Source organism: Gekko japonicus, unplaced genomic scaffold (genome assembly GCF_001447785.1).
Source record: "Gekko japonicus isolate JY-2015 unplaced genomic scaffold, Gekko_japonicus_V1.1 scaffold1800, whole genome shotgun sequence".
NCBI lineage: Eukaryota > Metazoa > Chordata > Lepidosauria > Squamata > Gekkonidae > Gekko > Gekko japonicus.
This window is the reverse complement of record NW_015167106.1, coordinates 67,700-85,186: the sequence shown is the minus strand read 5'-3', so window position 1 is coordinate 85,186 and position 17,487 is coordinate 67,700. Positions and strand designations below refer to the sequence as shown.

The window sequence follows — 17,487 nt, the reverse complement described above, 5'->3', positions numbered from 1 at the left end:
CATTTGCCAGCAGCCAGAATAAACCTTGGCAGCCTCCTCTGCTTTGCACATCAACAGATTGCCACACAGGAACTGCACAGAGGTGTTTGGGTCTTTTTATCCTACATTGGTTTACTGCTGTGCAGTTTTGCAATAACTGAGTTGACTATTTGACCAGCTGATACATTCAAATGGACACATTAGATTAGCAGAGACTAAGAGGTTAAGTCTCTGCAGCAGAGCAGTGCTGATATATCAGAGCTGCAGATAGCCCCGTAATGGGATATAAGGGTAGGGCAGAAGAATGTTTTCAAAAATATATTTTAAATAGCTAATATGACTGCCTGGAATAAATAGGAGGAATATGTGATTCAGGCTAATGCAAGTACAATCTGTGGCTTGGATCCTGCCGAAAATCCTTTTGCCAGTCAAGCATATCTTCTCCACCTCTCCCTCCTCCTGCTGCCCCCAATCCCACCCCCCATTTGCTGCTCCCAGAGGAAAAGCATGAGGGGGAAGTTGGCAAACATCTCCCCCCCACATGAATGGAAATGATATGTGGGATCCAGCCCTATATCTAGAGGACCTTCGATTGTTTAATGTTACCCACCCACAACGTTTATAGGGAAAACAAATCTGCCGCACAATGCTGTCTGGTAATAAAAGCAGCAGGAAACTTAGATTCTGCTCCCACAGCAACTACTCATTTATACTGTGCAACTATGGACAACAACATTTGATGCCGCTGGGGATCTGTGATCAGCTCTCCAGATGTATACTGCAGTTGCAAAAAGTAGCTGGCTCAATTTGGATCAGGATTGTGGCACTGGGGAAGGGGGAACCAACTCTTCCCCGTTATTTTCCTCCAGACTGCTTTAAACTCCGGGAGAGAAAAATACTTATATTATGCCTATTCTTTCCCTTTTCAGGGCTTTAACTAGATGGGAGGGCATTTCCAATCAGGGAAAGGGAACAGAGGGAAGAGTTAAGTCATCCATCTCCATCATCCCAATTCATATTGTCCCCCATGGCTATTTTTGGCAATAAAATATGCATCCGGGGATCCATTCAAGGATTCCCAGCACCTTGTGTGGTTAGGTTTAAAAGCCAGCATTAATAATAAAAAAATGGCTCATAACTAGAAATGGCCTGCTGTCTGTATACACATACATTGGTGGCAGTCAGACACGCGAGATAATGTGGGGGGAAGCGAGGCTATTTTCCCCAGTGGAATTTGACCTGCAGCTGTGTGATCACACAGTCCTTTGAAGCTGTGGGGGCAGCCTGCCACCATGTGATCAGACACAACCGCAGGTGAGTCGGGGGGGGGGTTTGGCCATTTGTTCCCGATGCGCTTAAACGGGAAATTGATGGACTTTCCCTGGTGTCTTTTTACTCCACTTCTGCGGCGGAGCAAAACGGGTTGCCGACGGGTGCGGGGCGCTTCCCAGATGTTCACGTCTGACTGCGCCCTTTAAATCCGCCCGGCATTCGCGCCTATTCAGACACAAAATACTTGCTCAAGCAGAAAGGTCTGATAATACCAAGTCCACTCTATGACTTGGACAAAGTTTATTTATTAAAACATTTTTACTCAACTTTTCCTTGTGGTTCAATGCAGCTTGAAATAATAGTTTTAAAATGGTTCCAATTAAAAACAAACCCCAAATCTCTTTCCCCCCCCATAGATGCCTGCCAATTAAACCCTGGCAAAAGCCCTGGCAAATAGGGAGGCCTTGAAATGCCTCCTGAAGCTGTCCACGAAGGAGGCTCCCCTCCCCTCCTCAGGGAGGCCACCCCACAATGGAAATGGGCCACCCTCTGGGCCATGTCTGCTGGACCACAATAAGTGGTGGAGTAGCCAATATATGGCTACATGAAGACTGCAGTTGGTGCACAGGGACATATGGAAGGTGATGGTCCTTCAGATATGTGGGTCCCAGGTCATGAAAGGCTTTAACACCTTGAACTGAACTTGGAAACAAACTATGTAGTTCTTTCAAAACTGACAGCATATGTTCCCTGCAGCTATTTACAAAATTTACAATATAATTGTAAATTTATATTTATTTAAATTTATTTCCAATATTTTCTTGTTTGAGTCTTAGAGCAACAGATAACAGCAAAAAAAGAAAAAAAATTATGTCTCAGTCTTAACACGAGTTCAAACGTCAAACAGCAACTGATAGCAAGGTGGCCAGGAGTGCCTTCCATCAACTGCATCTGGTTCACCAACCCTCACATTACCTAGATTCAGCCAGTCTGGCTACAATGATCCAACCTTCTGTAACCTTGTGGTTGGATTACTGCAATGCACTCTACGTGGGGCTACCCTCGAAGACAACCTGGAAACTACAACTGGTTCAGCATGTGGCAGCCAGTCTACTGTCAGGGGCTAGCTGCAAGGTAGGGTCCATGAGCACCCCCAAGCTCTTAACCAACTCTGAACAAGCCAACGCCACTCCATCTAGGACAAGGGGATTCAGTTCCTCTAGAATATCAGCCTTCCCAGCCACCATTACCTCTCTCTTGTCTGGATTCAGCTTCAGCTTGTTCAGCCTTAGCCACCTGATCAGGGTCTAAAAAAACCAGTTCAGAACTAAGACGGACACATCTGGAGGCTTGGATAATGAAAGTTCCAAGGCAAAAATGTAGAAAAACAGAGAATCCTTATTAAGATTAAAGGACTTATAATAAACTGAGCATTGCACAACAAATGAATATGTCCCCAAGCCAAAAGAGGGACTGGAAGGCAGAAAAAGGAGAGGAGGGTGTGTACACATTATGTATTGCCAATAAAGCAACACACTTTTTATTTTTATTTCTAAAAAGCAGAAATCGGCCACAAGTTAAGGGAGCTTTCCTTTTGGGGGTGCGTATAAAAGTAAAGCCCAGATGTTTGGGGAGGCCTCCTGACAAGAGAAGGAGGGTGGCGGATAGCAGGGGAAAGAATTCCAAGAGTAGGAAGTAGTGAAAGAGAAGAAAGAACGCTCCATGAGGTGACAGGGGAAAAGGCCAAGAAAAAAAGCAGATGAATCAGAAGCCAGTAAATGAAGTTAATCTTGGCTTCTTTGCTCTGCCCAAGGAGGACATCAAGGAGGTGAGACACTGCAAGTAGACCGCTTGTGAAAGAGAGGGGAAGGCCCGCCTCTTCTGCCTCCTCAGAGGACTCTGGCACTCAAGGGGCCTCCTGTATCCTCAACAATGATCACTGAACCCTAATCAGGGAATAAGCTCCCACTGAAACTCTGCTGCCAAACCAGAGGGGAAAAGGGATGGGGGGGCAGGCAGCAGGAGAAAGAATTCCAAGTTTAGGGAGAAGTGAATGTGGAGCAAAAAGAAACAGCCATATATGGTGCCAGAACAAAGGTTCATCTAGTTCGGTACTGCAAATTCTGACCAGGGTCATGCCCTGGACCATGCTTTCCAGGATCAGGGAAGGGCCTCTGTCTTGCTGTGAGGCCTTCACTGTAGATGAAACGTGACTACTCATATATGCTGAGCATGTGCTTTGCACGGTGAACTTATATCAGCGTATTTATGATGACAGCTCTCTGTGTATTACTTTGTTCCTCCGGCTGTGCTACGAGCCTTCTGTGCCAGCCCCTATGGATCTTCTGGGCTTTCTAGTTAATCAAAGAAAGAATGAGGGAAGTGCATCTCTGATATCTTGCTACCTGATGGGATCCAATTACTACTCTGAAAGCAAGGGCATTATCTTTCCTAGGCGTTTTCCCCAAATTATTAAAACAGCCGTGTTGTTATTCTTAGTTCTTTGGCTTGCACGCATGACTTTTTTGAGTTGTATAGACAGAGTCCAGTGATCCTCTTCTCAGGCTACCCCACCCCCCAAGTCACTGGGACTGCAATAGGTATCATCCATCTCATCATCCTGGGGCTCCACAATAGTTCTATCCCACTGTGCACAAGACATAAACAAAAACTACCCTACTAAACTTTCTTCCTGTGTGAAAAAGCACGGCTTCTAGCCAAGCTCCCATACAGGCCCCTTCCCCCTTTTCCCATGTCTTCATTTACTGCAATCCTTTTAGCATTCTCCCTGAATGAATCTTCCCCAACCTATTCTTTTTCCACAGAAAAATGGCCACCTTGGAGCCCATTTGTCTGCTGCAATTATTTCTCTGCATCTCTGGCAATGTACTGATGCCAGCTTTCTAAAGCAATTATGGAGATGTCATGTAAGCTCTGTGAAGCGCAAGGGATTTTGGGGTAACTGCTCCATGGTTGGTGTGTCAACTAATGAATCCTGTCCCAGACAGCACGTGGGCACAGGGCTCCCTTTGCAGGGAGTCTGTTAAGCTATACAGAATAAAGAAGAAAAGAAGACCCCAACCCCTCATACGGTGGTTTGATTCAAGCAATATTTAGCTAAGGTGGGATTCCCCCCCCCCCAGCTGCCTAGAATAGGCTCTGGCTGTAACCCCTGAATGTTTGTGGGAAGATACTCTTAAACAATATGCAATGGACTCTAGAGAAGATCCCAGACAAGGTAGAATTGTCCAGGCTGGATCTGTACAGGCCAGGACGGGCTCTGCCTTTCCTGTGCAGAAGAACCCTTTGCGGTGTCCCAGCCCAAACCAATTTTTATCAAACAGAGAAATCTTCCAAGCCTCAGTAGAGAAGGGCTTTGTATTCTGATTGTGAAGAAAGCAATCTTCCCTCTCAAGAGATGCCTAATTAGAATTCATTCAAGTTACTGTGCTGCAGCACTTGAAAGAATGCAAAGAGGCCAGGCAGTGCTATCACTTTCTGCTCCTGGGCAAGGGGGTACCTTCCTCTGCTCTGTAGTGAGAATGCCCATGCTTTAGGCTGCAAAATGCAGATACTCTTGGATTGAAAAGGCTGTAGAATTCTTTCAGGGAAGAATCCAGTAGAAGAGGCTCTTGTTATCAATAGGGAGGACAGCCCAGGGAGGCACAATTGGCTTTATTTCCAGAGTTCTACTTAGTGCCTGCTGATTGCTGGGATAATTAACCTTGGTCTGAAAGACTAAGGTGTTTTTGTTCAGCAAGAGTGCCCACTCAGGACCACTTGCCACAGACTGATTACGTTTTAACTCTTAAAAGATCCTGACTACACATTCTTGCTTTGTAAATTTACAGCTCCTTGGTAGTCCATGGGGATTCTTGCAAAAGGCTTAAAATCAGCTGTCAGCCTACCCCTGTACTGCCTTAAAGCACAGGAACAGGAGATCAGAATATATGTATTCTTTTCTTGATCCCAATGGGATTCCCATAGGCTACAGAGAGGCTTCATTCCAACCAAAGCCAACCTAAGCATTTTGGTGCCACTGGATCCCATTGGTTCTTCAGTTCAGAGGCCCACCTTCACATGCCCACTAGGCAGTACGGAACTCCCAAATTCCTACTGCCACTCACTTTCCTTCACAACCTTCAGGAAGCCTTAAACCCTTCCCCATACCAGATCTTGCTGCTTGATGCCAGCACTGAGGTACACTGGTACCTGCAGGCTTATGCCAAGGATGCTGCCTGTGGAATAGTGTGCATCCAGCCGCTTCTCTCTCCTTGTCCTGGGATGGAAGTGGGAGCAAGAGAGGAGGATTTTGTTGTTGTTCAGTCGCACAGTCGAGTCCGACTCTTCGCGACCCCATGGTCTTCCGCTGTCCTCTGAAGTTTGCTCAACTTCATGTTCGTTGCATCTCTGACACTGTCTAACCATCTCATCCTTTGCCGTCCCCGTCTTCTTTGACCTTCAATCTTTCCCAGCATCAGGGTCTTCTCCAGTGAGAGGAGGAGGAGGAGGAGGAGAGAGGAGGATTAGGAATCAGCATTTCTGCACTGGCAAGAATCCGTCTCCAGCTGTGGCATGAATGGGCTGATCCTGGCAAGAAAGGCCCTGAGCAGGCAAATTGCCTTCTCTTTGTTTTCTCTCAGTGGGAGGTGCAAGATTAATGCGGATACAGGGCGGGACAAGAGCCAATGCTGTTCTTTCCCAATCCCAAGGCAACTGTGAAAAACTCAGAAGTAACAGGGTGCAAACAGCCTGGATTATGAAAAGCTTCCTCTACCACCAGAACACACACACACGGATGCATGCTGTGATGGCCACTACTTTAGATGCCTTTAAAAGTGGGTTGCAAACTTTCACTGAAGATAGGTTCACCCACCTGAAACATTCATGTTCAGAGGCATGCTGTACCTCTCCACCAAACACCATCAGGGCCCTGAGGGATCTTATGTCATTCCATAGGGCCTGTAAGGCAGAAATGTTCTGCCAGGTTTTTGGTTGAGGGCAGCGACGGTTGACATCTTGGCTGGCACCCTCCTCCTCCTCCTCCTTTTATTCTCCTTCTCCTCAGACTGTTTTTAGTTCCTCCCCCAAACCCACGAGGTGATCACAGTCTGGAAATGGGAGAAAGCTGTAATTTTTGCCACTTGATATTTTTTTAAATTAATGTATTAATACTAATACTGTTCGTATTCATTTTATACTTTTAATGTTTTTACCATGTTGTACATCGCCCTGAGCCCTACAATAGTAGGGATTGGACAATTCATAAATGTAATAAATAATAAATCAATTGCTGCGTGGCAACAACAGGGGCAGGATTTGGCTATTGGGCCCTGCTTATAGGGGAAGGGAACTTAGCAGGGTACAATGCTGTGGAGTCTACCCTCCAAAGCAGCCATTTTCCCCAGCTGAACTGATCTCTGGAGTCCGGAGATCATTCTAATACCAGAAGATCTCCAGGCCCCACCCAGAGGTTGGCAGCCCTACTTATAGGCACTCTGTGGCCATCTGGTTGGCCACTGTGAGAAACAGGATACTGCCCTAGATGGACCACTGGTCTGATCCAGTAGGGCTCTTATGTTCTTATAGATCATTGGTCTGAACCGCCATGGCTGTTTTTATGCTCACATAATTTTTGTATCAAAAATTAAACCAAACAGAGGCTGCCATGGGATGTAAGAAGTAGAGAAAAATTCTGAGAGGGCATTCATTACCCCTCGCTGTTAACCCTTCAGCTAGGGCTACATCATACCTTGCTATTTTCCTACACTGATGAGAAGGATCTAAGTTTATTTACACTTTATACCACCTTCCCTCCAAGTAGCTTGAAGTAGCATAAATGGTTCTGCCCTCTTTTATTTTAACCTCACAACAGCCCTGTGAGATTAGACTGAGAAAGAATAATTGGCCCCAGGTTATCCAGTGAGCTTCATGACAGTATGAATGGAGACTCCCCAGTACTAATCTGACACTATAACCACCATACCACACTGATTCTCGATTTTTAATTCAAGTGTTTTCCCATTACGTGTAAAATGGGGGTGGGTTTCTATTCTTTTCTTTTCTTTTTAACCACAAACAGCTGAGGGGAGCTAAACCCTGCCCCCTCTCCCTCCTTATTTCACTGCACTCTGCCATACGGAGCATTTTTCTCCTAGCCAGGCTCAGGAACAAGACAGATTGGGGGAGGGGTGGATCACAAAGCAACAGCCTGCCATGAAGAAGTAGATGGGGCAGAGTTTAGCTCCCCTTGTTTGTGTGTTCTGTTTTCTATAAAACAAACAAACAAAATGTCTCCCCATCCTATCACTGCTTTACATGTGAACAGGAAGAAATGTGAACTAATACATATAGCAGCCAGGTCCCAATCATGTTTGGTTTGTCCCTGAATATATGGCTGGGCAGAGTAAAAAGTCCTGTCTGGCTGTGTCAGTGCCTTGGCCGTCACTTCTGCCTGTGAGACAGGCGCAATTACTGCCAGTACAAACCTACACATACAAACAGAGACACAATATTTGGCTCCCTAACAAGAGGTCTGACACTGAATTTGGAAAGCCAGGCTGCTTCAGTGATACAAAATGTGGTGAAACCCTGGCCTCTTATCCTGACATTGTCTTGACAGAGATTTTATACTGGGGCTGCAACAGGGATCCTTTTCCGATTGCATAATACCTAATGTTGCAACTAGGAATGGAAGTGTTTGACAGAAATCAGGCACAATAATAGTAATGACTCAGAGTGCCTACCACACTTACTGCTGCCTACTCCTTCCCCAGCTGATAGTAATGACTCAGAGTGCCTACCACACTGCTGCCTACTCCTTCCCCAGCTTTGTTCCACACAACCACAATTATGCTCCAGATTGAGGGAATATATGATGTCCATCACTGCCCTCTAGAGGCATCCAAAAGCAACAGTAGTGTAAAGTTTGAGTCCAGTGGCACCTTTAAAACCAACAAAGTTTAATTAAGTTTAATTTAAGTTTAATTAAACTTTATTGGTCTTAAAGGTGCCACTGGACTCAAACTTTGTTCTGTTGCTTCAGGCCAACACAACTACTCACCTGAATCTATCAAGAGTAGTAAGTTAACTTTTATTAGGAGAAGCCAGAATCTTAGAAAGTAGAAAAAGCTTTCAAGTAGTTGATCCCAATATTGCACTGCAGTTGTATCTGGATTTTTTCTAATGGATCCACATTGTTATAATGGCAGTGGTTTCTGAGGCCCATCATTGCCCCCTAAAGGATGGAACTGTGACATATTCATACAGGCCCGCAGGGCAATAGAATGATCCCACAGATTCCAGTAACTGAGGGATGTTATGTTTCCTTCGCACTTGCTAGATTTGGGCTGGAGTCTCCATCTGACTACATTAAGCATGCAGGCACAGTTGGAATTTTGAAAAATGGCAGTGGACGCCACCACAAAACTGCTGCCACAGGGGAGTGAGGCATGGTCCCCAAATGTTAGGATGTCCACAGAAAGTTGGCAGTATCCAGACCAAGGGTCCTTCTTTGACAGAGCTAGCTGCTTCCTGATAGGCATTTGCAGCCTCCTGGGATCTTTAGAAGCACCCCCTGCACCTGGGATCAACTTCTGGCTTTTGGGGAAATACGCTCTTCGCTTTGTGTTGCACCCTGTATGGCTTCAAAGAGAAGTTGCCAAGCCCAGATAAATAGAAAGGCTGCGTCTGTGGCCAAGTTGAGGGCATATGGCTGCAATGCAAGAGCATGAGAGGTTCTCAGCACTTTGCTAGCCATTCTGCTGGTAGGGAACAACTGGAAAGTCCCTTTTCTTCTATTCCACGCAAGACCTAAAATCTAAGAATCCAGCAGTAGCCAGGAAACACATCCAACGGGCACCACAGCTTCCACAGTGCCACATCAGAGATAACTAGCTACTTCATTTGTCTGGGTGAGAGGCACTGTATTGCAGTTGATGTCTTTATATTTGCTGACCCCCTCCCCGCAAAGTTACAGCTACCCTTTTCTGTGCCAAAAATAAGCCACACAGTCATGACTAATGAACCCCATGGCCAGCACTTTTTCAAGAGCTACGTCATCCCCCAAAACAAGTTACATTATAATTTGCCTTTCCTGTAGTATTTCTGAGATCCTGAAAATACCTTCTTTATACATGGTAGAAAGCTTAGAGGCAGACCAACAAGCAGGACTTTGTTTTCAAGCAGAGCAAAATTCTGAAGACTTCAAAGTTTTGTATAATTGACTGGTCTTCTGCTGAGCTATTGAGAAATCCAGTGCCGTGGCATTAGGCACAGCCTCACAGCCACCTGTTTTTAAAGTAAACCATTCCAGATGCCACAACCTGTATGTTTTGAAATTATGCTACTTTTCACATCTTCATTAACAATACGGGCCACATACATTTTCTCTCTAGCAGCTCAAAAATATGCACACTGTTCCTTTAAATAAAAGACTCAAAAGCTGGGGGACTGCTGAGGAATGAAGCCAGAGAAAAAACATTGCAAGCCTGTAAATGTTTATTACTGTACATGGCCTGGGTGACAAGCTGAACAGAATTCAGCTGGTACGACAACACTCTTTGCCTACTCAGCCTCCATCCCCTCTACAGAGAGGGAGGGCGACAGAGCAAGTAAGTAAAAGATGCCTCTAGAGCAAATCTTGAAGTGGAACAAACTATGCAACACTGGCTCTGCTTCTGTTATGCAATGTTCTGTGTAATTAAAGAAACTCTGTGGACCAAAGAACTTGCCCATATTAGGCATAAGGGCACGTGCTTCACTGGCGTTTGCTGATGCAAAATGAAATCCTGATGCTGCAGGCATGCCAGACCCAAGTTCAGTCTGATTAACTGAGTTGAAATTCAAATGTGAGGATTTAACCCTAAAAAGCCACCAAAAAAACCCACCCTCTTATTGCCAGATGTAATCCAGCACTTAAATTCTCACATTTTCAGGTCCAGGGAAATATATTCCCTCTCAGCCACATTGCATGCATGTGTGAGTCTCCTCGTCACGCAGCTGCCCGCCCATTACACAGGCTGAGAGTCTCATTATTCTCCTTCCAAAAACATGGGGAGTAGTTTAGTTCATTGAGGCATTGGGGGGGGGGAGACATTTTACTGGCTGCCAGAGATTGGCTAACAAAGCCATTTATCCCATGGAGGCTGCTTCAGCCTGTCCCCCTGTGTAGATCAACTTTGTATGTATCAGTTCAAGACATGGACTGGCTTCCACCTCAAATTTATATCAACTTGGTTGCTTACAATCATCACAGAGACAAACCAGGCAAGGGATGCCAATCCACATGCAGTGAGCTAATATAATGAAACAGCCCCAGTTCCTTAGTGGCTAGAGGTTTTCCCAGCATGGAAGTAGGACATTTTGAAGGTGTTCGGTTGTACCAGACAAGTTTCCTGCAACATCTGAGAACTGAGACAAACACTTGTTTTGAAGAGAGATAAAAGCGGTTCAAGGAGGCATCCCTTTCCATGATGTGACCTCCTATTTCTTTCATCACACTGTCTCTTCTGTATTTCAGGCCTGATAGTTTTGCAGGCATCTGAAAGAATACACGACCTTGAAAGCCTCGTTAACTAGCAGACAGAAAGATGCGTGAATATATCACATGCAGCATTTTCACTTCCAAATCACCTTAATCTCTGAAATGTACTATTGTCTGTCTCCCAACATATTCCTTGTCCTCAATTATTTTAACACGATATCTTGTCATCCACACAGGCACATGAAGTTTTATAAAAATGCTTTTTTTCAAGTATCAGAATATTAGGGTGGGGTGAACTATACATTTAAATGGTTTTAAACTGTGGATTTGGCATCAGTAGTTTAATAATTCCCTGCCCTAATCAGACAGCAAAGCTATACAGCAACTATAAGAGTTCATTTTGACCCAGCAGTGATGCACATTAAAACTCTTTTAAATCATGCACACTCCTTTTCCAACCCTGTTCCATTCAATGGTGCAGAAAATTAAAGGCAGAGTTGACAAAAGGAAAGGAAAGAAGCGGACTCTAAGCCTTCAACACCCCTCCCCCGCCCCATCCCCAAATTATATGTTCTCATCCAGCATGGACCTAGCCTCTTTATATCTGGGCTGGATATTGTGGGAGAAATCCTGATCTGAGGAATATACTGCCGTTTTGACTCTTCTAACAAATGTCTATGGGATGGGTGCAATTAGAACCCCTGACTGGAGGCTGCTCTCTTGTGCACCTGATGATAGCTGAGGGCTGGTGAGTCACCTGCAAGAGGAGACCCACCCCTCCCCCTGCCAAGCCTAGGAAATGTGGTGCATCCTCTCTTTTGCTAGCCACGCTAGACCCACTCTCTCTTCTCAACCTGGGCAAAAACACACCATTCCAATTTCCACATCCACATTATTAAACATTAGAAGCAACCGCCCTGCCAAAAGCAATAAATGAACTGGGGAATGTGGATTTCTAATGCCTCCTTTCACCTTCAAGACATTCTTTGTTTCCCTTCTGGTGCTATTGGAACCTAGGAATCCTAATTTCTATTCCAGCTTTTTCACACCTTAAATACAACACTGGGAATGCTTGGTTTGTGGGTGTGAAGGTGCTTCCATCCAATCGGGAAGTTCCTTCCAGTTTATGAATCTATAGATCATGATATAAAAAATCTTTTTTATCTGTTCACCCACCCCACTCCCAACATCCAGCCTGATAAAAAAAATTCTAAAGCCTGCACACTGTTGTTGTGTTATTTTGGTCCATCTTCAAAAAAGTATTGCCCAGCTTGCTTTTGGGGGGAGGGGGGGTAAAATCGCCCATAATCCTTCCACACAAAACTCTCATCCTGGCACCAGATATTCCTTAGAAAGTTGCTCAGGGAGCACTCTCCGGTTTTGTTAAAGCAAACTAGTATGTCTACTCTACACATTTTCACCGGTCCTCTATTCACCCAATCAAGGTGATTAGAGTGTGCCTTTTGCCTGTCATTTTCAATCTAAACTGGATGGTGTGGGTTTGCTAATTTGAAGTGAAGATGAAAGCCAGGCTCAGGACCAAAGTTGTTCCACGTTCATTACAGGGTTAGGGTGGGGGCGGTTTGGATGTCTCAGTATTTCCAGGCCAGCAACATGTGGAAACCCCAGTCCCAAGTGGCTAATCCCGCCCCCCTCTCCGCAGTTTAGAGCCCTAGTAGAGGAACACATCTTATACTGTCGCAACACAACAAAGGAGAACTTAAACCCGCCTCCGGTGCCGAGTCTGGCGTGACTCTCCCTCCCGGCGGTTGGCTTGCAACAGGCCGTCTAGTCGGACGTCCCTCCACTAAACAGAGGGTGCAGAAGGAGCCGAAGCTCACCTGCTTCTCCAGCTCGGGCGACGATCCCTTTCTCTCTTCGTGCCGCTGCCCAAGGGGGGACGCTGGTAGCCGGATCCTCTTCGAGGAGCGCCTCTCTGGCGTCCCGCTGCCTCTGTCTACGGGCAAGGGTACAGATCCCGCTCCGCTCCGGATCCCCGCAGACCGCCGCCGAGTGTCAGGTCCGCGGTGCTAGCGCCTTTCGCCCGTAGCCGGCTAGCCCTGCCCCTGGAGCCCTTCACCCTCCCGACGACCCCTCTTCTTCTTCTTCTTCTGTCGCGCGCGCTCTCCAGCCCGCAGCGCCGGCGACTCAACCAAAGGGGTGGAGCTGGCTCCGAAGTGGCTCCCGGAGGCTTCAGGCGCTGAGGAGTCCCGGGTGGGGCCGAGCGAGGGGAGGGGGCAGGCCCACGCCCAGAGCCAGCAGAGGGGAAAGGCAGGAGCGGAGCGCAGGGGAGAGGAAGAGGGCTCGCCGCTTCAAAGCCAAGCCACGCGGCCTGGACTTCGGATCCTCAGGCGACTGCTGGCCACGATCCCGCTGTGCGGCTCCACGTGGACAAAGCCACAAGTGGGGCAGACAAACGCCCGTCTCTCTCTTGGCCGCGAGTCAAGTGCACACGAGACGCTGCCTTGCTCGCCCGCGACTCTCCCGCCACTGTCGGAGCGGAGGGATTTGCCGGCCCTTTGCTGGCTCAGCTGTGCACGGGGTCTGGGAACTGCAACGGTCTTCAGAAGGGTGTATAAAATTAATCGGGGAACTAATCCTCGTCGACTGTTCTTGCAAAAGGACACCCGTCTACGTACGCGTTGCGTGGCCACAGCCCACGCAGAAATGCCTTCGCAAGGTCACACACACACCCCATACGCACAAACTATTAAGCCTGTGGAAGGGAGAAGAGGTGTCCTGCTGATGGGGAGAAGGTATTGCGTAATTAGACAGCATGACGGGGGGGAAAGCCAGGGTACCTGAGGGGCTCTTCCGGCTCCTTGGATTAATTTGGGACAGATCCGTTACACGAAAAGAGCCAGCGAGCATGAGATGGTGGCGAGCGGACGCAGTTCAACCCGTTTCTCTCTCACACACACACACACACACTCCGGCCCAGCTCTCCACCGCTGTCGGGGCAAGATGCAGACACTCAAGCGATATTACTCCCAGAAGGGCCTCCTTTTGCTAAAGCGCTGTGACCCCAGTATTTGCTGTTCCCATTGTCCATTCTTGGGCATCCTTTGCGAGAGCAATGGGGGTGGAATGAGGCGCCGGAGCCCTTCTGACCTCGCATTCTGCTAACAGAGGCTCAGTCTTTGGCACGGGGTTCTGGGAAAGTTCATGGCTGCTGCTGCTGCGACGGCTGCAATCAGCTCTTACTGTAAGGCATTCAGCCTGCCTCCCACTCGGGCACAGGGTTTCCCCCTCCCACCCTGCAGAACAGGTTACTGGCTGGTGATCCTTCTCAGGGCCATGGCCTTCTTTCTTCAGCTGCCAGAGTACAACCTTCTCCCGGTATTAGGCGTCAAAAAGTCAAAACCCTCCAGGGATCAAAAGGATCGTGATACGGACTGTGCTTTTCTGTCATTAAGGGGGTTCCTCCATGTTTCTGTGGTACATGTGCGTCATCCTCTGTCATAAACCACTTCCAGCTGAAGACAAATCATTCCCTCCCCACTCCCCAGCAGAAGAGGGCAGTTTGAAAGAGGGATTGTTGTTTGTGATGTGTACACTCATCCCGTTCATGACCCTGGCAATCAGGTTTGGAAATTTTTTATAATGTTTCAGATTCCAGAGGAGAAGCTGTGTTAGTCTGCTGTAGCCAAAAGAGTCTTGTGCCATCTTAAAGGCTGACACATTTGTTGTGGTGTTAGCTTTCAGGAGGCACAGCCCATTTCATTGGATGCATGAAGTGTTAGTTGGCATCATACACAGACACAGGCATGAATAGAAGAATCTTGTTTACATCTGTAAACAAAATAATGTAACACCCCTGCCTCTTGGATTCCCCTCCCTGCCCTTCTTTTTGGAACCCATGTATGGGGAGGAAGGGAGGGGCGAGGGAGGGGGAGAGAGATTCCGGCAAATGAATGTTAACACCTCGTGCAGCTGATGAAGTGGGTTTAAACTCATAAAAGTTTCTGGCACAATAAATTTGTTATGGTACCACAAGGTTATTTGGGTGAAACTCTAAATTATATGTATTTATATTATCATACTAGGAGCTGCGGTGGCTCAAGTGGTTAAGATGCTGAACTGCAGGCTGTGGAAGGTCAATAGTTCAGCAGTTCAAGACCCGAGTTGCCGCATGACGGAGTGAGCTCCCGTCTCTAGTTCCAGCTCCTGCCAACCTAGCAGTTCGAAAGCAAGAAATTGCAATTAGATAAATAGGTACCACTTCGGTGGGAAGGTAACAGCATTCCGTGTGCCTTGGTGTTTAGTCATGCCGGCCACATGACCACGGAAGCGTCTTCGGACAGCGCTGGCTCTTCGGCTTTGAAACGGAGATGAGCACCGCAACCCTGGAGTCGGATTCGACTGGCTTTCGAGCAAGGGAACCTTTACCTTTATATTATCATATCTCCAGATTAAAAACAACAACACAGCCAAAGGGGCTGCAGTTTAAAGGGGGAGACTTTGGTGGGCAATGAGGGGTTATTTAACTGTTCTCCCTTGGGCTATTTTCCTGCTGTATGCTCTTCACTCTTGAGTTGCTTTTCCTCCCACCAAGGAAAATGTATAGGGAAATTTTCCCCAGTGGGAGTAAAAGCAGCTAGGGGGAGGTGATTTTCAGCATAAATAAATAGGCTCTCTCCCCACATGCTGGTATTGCCCTTTAAAACATAGCTTCTGTTGTTGTACTATAGAAGAACAATAATGTAACTTGTAGTTCTCCCTTTATTATGTCTTTTCTGAGGTCTGGCAAACCTATTTGACAGGGCCAGTAGTATGAGACAAGAATGTGTGGACACCTTGGGAAGCAATGCCTCTGGCAGACCATTTTCAGCTCTTAAGAAAAATCTCCTTCCTCTGGCCTCCTTCTGCAAAATCCTTTTCCATCTGGTTTAGCAGAACTAGACAACAACCTCAGTTCTCCTTCCTCAAAGGATTCATTCAAACTAACTTTTGGTGGTGTAAGCAAACTACCAGTAATTGCTTTAAAAAGATGAAGCAGTGTTATGTAATGTCACCCCTTGTTTTGTTAATGTCACCCCTTGCTTTTGTGTTTTCTTGTGTAAAAGCTTGTATCTCATTTTAAAGGTGCAATCCTTCCTGCTGTTAGTCTGGGCAAAAAGGTAAATCTTTTCATGCTCAGCTGTTGCCCTGACCCTCTCTTTAATTACTGTACTCTTTTGAAAAAATATATCCAAAGGTCTTCTGCAAGCAAAAACCCTTTCCATGCACTTTTCTTTCCTTCCTTCTAAAGTCAAGTTACAGGGGCTGAAACAGAGCAACCAAACTTACATTATTAAAACAAAGTTGCAAAAAACCATGCCACTTGAAAAGTAACATCAGAATCGAAATCTGAAAGAACCCAGATAATCTTAGATTCAACAGTCACACAAGCATGAGAAATAGATGGGGGGAGGGAGAAACGGGCAAGAGGTATTTATACACCTCATTGGTAGGTAGACTCATTATTATGTCTTTTGGCAAGTTTAAGGTAGACAACATTATTTTATCCCACGATGACCCTTCCATGCACAGAAGGAGAACACAGTGGCTGTAGTGGGGAGGAGAAAATAAGAAAAGCCCATTGTGGGAACAGAAATCTGTTCATGAAGCTTTGGATACAACCCGCTGAATCTGAGCCATTGGACCTACCCTGAAGCAATGTTAAACATTCCATTAGGCACTACCGAGGAGCTGCCCTTTTCCTACCTCTGGCCTTTATTCCTGTGTGTAATTTAAACAATGAGTAAGGAAAGGGGGCCATTTTTACTACTATGTCACATGTAGTTATTCCAGCCTATGTACTTAAACTGCAGCAAAACTGCATAGAACTGCACTGCTAATTAATTTGTCTGTTTTCTGTAGTACAAATTTGACAGTTCCGAATGATCAGATTCATAATCCCACTTCAAGTGCCCCATCCCTTCCTTTTACTGTAGAATTTTTGGAATGCGGCATCTAATTCATTGGGGTAAGTCTGTTCAAATGCAGTATTATTTTGAATGGTGAGAACTGAGTAAATAAATAAAGCCTGCAGTTCGAGGAGGAGGAAATACATATGCCATGAAAATTAGTACCAGGGCAGCAAGGGGCAGAAAGAATACAAAAGACACAGGATAGGAGCATTGGTGTGCACAGCCTAACAACTGTTTTCCAGACACATATTCCTTGCTAGGGCCAAAAGCAAAAGTCATAAAAACTGTTGCAGAGGTAGAGTTACCAGAAGGAGTGGCCACAGAAATCCACCTATAACTGAGGGCCTGGATCCCTCAGAAACTAGGGCATACCTTATCCCCAGCCATCCATGGCATCACAGTACAAAAACTGTAGCAAATTCTGATTGTTTTATTCAGGGCTTTTTTTGTAGAAAAAGTCCAGCAGGAACTCATTAGCATAATAGGCCACACCCAGCAGCCAGAACTCATTAGCATATTAGGCCACACACCCTGACTGCACCATTCATTAGCATATTAGGCCGCATTCCCATGTTACCAGAAGTGTTTTTGACAACAAACAAGGTAAACAGAATAAGAAGCAAAAGGTGGGTGTGGCTGGATGACCACACTTCTGGTAACATGGGGGTGCGACCTAATGTGCTAATGAGCTGTGCTGTCAGGGAGGCGGCCTAATATGCTAATGAGTTTCTGCTGTTGGGTGTAGCCTATTATGCTAATGAATTCCTGCTGGGTGTGGCCAACTTGGGAGCCAGCCGGAACTCCGTTCCTGTGCGTTCCTGTCCAAAAATAGCCCTGGTT

The 17,487-nt window shown here is 46.3% G+C and overlaps 1 protein-coding gene across 1 annotated transcript in view; it reads right to left on the bottom strand.

The window, feature by feature from the left end:
* Positions 1 to 12,893, bottom strand: part of SEMA3B (semaphorin 3B) — a 44,139-nt gene extending 31,246 nt beyond the window's left edge. The window contains exon 1 of the mRNA XM_015412941.1: positions 12,577 to 12,893. The gene's annotated coding sequence lies outside the window, so the exon portion shown is untranslated. The remainder of the gene's footprint in view (positions 1 to 12,576) is intronic.
* Positions 12,894 to 17,487: the final 4,594 nt, after the last annotated feature.